The sequence below is a fragment of the Vombatus ursinus genome, unplaced genomic scaffold (assembly GCF_900497805.2).
Source record: "Vombatus ursinus unplaced genomic scaffold, bare-nosed wombat genome assembly UNPS02014770.1, whole genome shotgun sequence".
Lineage (NCBI taxonomy): Eukaryota > Metazoa > Chordata > Mammalia > Diprotodontia > Vombatidae > Vombatus > Vombatus ursinus.
In genome coordinates this window covers 26,331,037-26,332,647 of record NW_020954548.1, presented here as the reverse complement: position 1 = coordinate 26,332,647, position 1,611 = coordinate 26,331,037, and positions in this window count along the sequence as shown.

Below are 1,611 nucleotides of genomic sequence, written 5' to 3'. Positions count from 1 at the left end.
GAAAAATGTTACCCACCTCCAGAGAAAGAACTGATGAAATCTGAATGCAGATTGAAGCACAATTTTTCATTTTATTTTTCATTCTTTATTTCATTTATTTATTATATTCTTATTAATTTTCATTTGTTTTATAACATGGTTAATATGGAAATATCTCTGGTATGATTTTATATGTATAATTTGTAGCATATATATTACCTTCACAATGGGAGGAAGATGAGTGAGAGGGAGGGAGACAGTTCTAAACCCAAAATTGCTTTTAAATGAATGTTAAAAGTAAATAAATAATAATTTTTTTAAAATACGTTAAAGAAAAAAATCAATGTATCAATTGCATACTGTGTTTAGATAATTGTGCTAGATGCTGGAGAAGATGTAAAGTTTAGAAAACACATGTTCCAATTACTGAAAGCTATACTGACTCAGTGATCCCTTAGATCCAGCACTGCTTGTCAATCAGTGTTGGGGGAGGCTCTGTTGAGAGAGGTTGTATCAGATTTGCAACTTCTTGCTTACCTATTCTTTACCCTGTACCTTTACCTGTGACATTGTTATCCCTACCTGGAAATTATCCTGATTTTGCCACTTGGGGAGGAACTGAGATGCAAGGGCCAAACCTCTTTTGCTGATGTTTGCCTACTTGAATTATCTTTATCTCATTATAAAAGTTCCCAATAAAAGCTGGCCACATCTTGAAACCATCACTGATCTTCGGTGATCAGTCGGTCAACATGTTTCTATTTTGATGTACATATAACAAACCCCTTTTAATTCTCTTTGGCCTGACTTTTGCCTCATTAATCAGAGTGAGAGCCAAATGAAGAATTTCCCTTTCAACAAATGGCAAGCGAGCCAATATTTTAATCTAGATTCTCAGGGTAATTAGCTCAACTTAAAGCTCAGAATGAGCTGAAGCAGTCCATGATTGTTTAGGAAAACAAATAATATTTGTTTAGTTATGGTTGGTGGGAAGGGGAGAATGAAAGAATGGTTAGACTCAAGGTGGCAAGATTGGGGATGATGGTTCACAGTGAGAAGGGGAAAGGATAGAACAAAACTAGCTAGCAATAGTGTAAAGTAAAGGTAAATGAGAATGTCAGAAAACCCTCAATGGGTTCACCTCAACAGGCCAGGACTAACATTACTGTAGTGGAAAGAATGTAGAATTTAGAGTCAAAGGACCTAAGTTCAAATCCTGGCTCTGCTATCTACTACTTGTCAGGGCAACTCATATAACCCTTCTGGCCTCATCTATAAAGTTCCTCATTGACAAAATAAGGAAGTTGCATTAGAAGGTTACTAAAGTTTCCATCAGCTCTAAAACTATGATTCTAAGTACTCTCTGAGGTCCCTTCCAGCCCTGAAACTGTGAAGCTAGCAGCTGTGAATCTCTAACCCTTGTTGGTGATCTTTGAAAGATCATGAAGAATTAGCAGATCATGCCATATTAGCCTTTAGAAAATCATTAAACAATGGCAGAGCAAAGATGGCAGAGTAAAAGCAGTGTCTTGCTTCAGCTCTCCCCCAAACCCCTCCAAATACCTGTAAAAAATGGCTGTAAACAAATTCTAAAGCAGCAGAACTCACAAAAAGACCGAGTGAAACAAATTT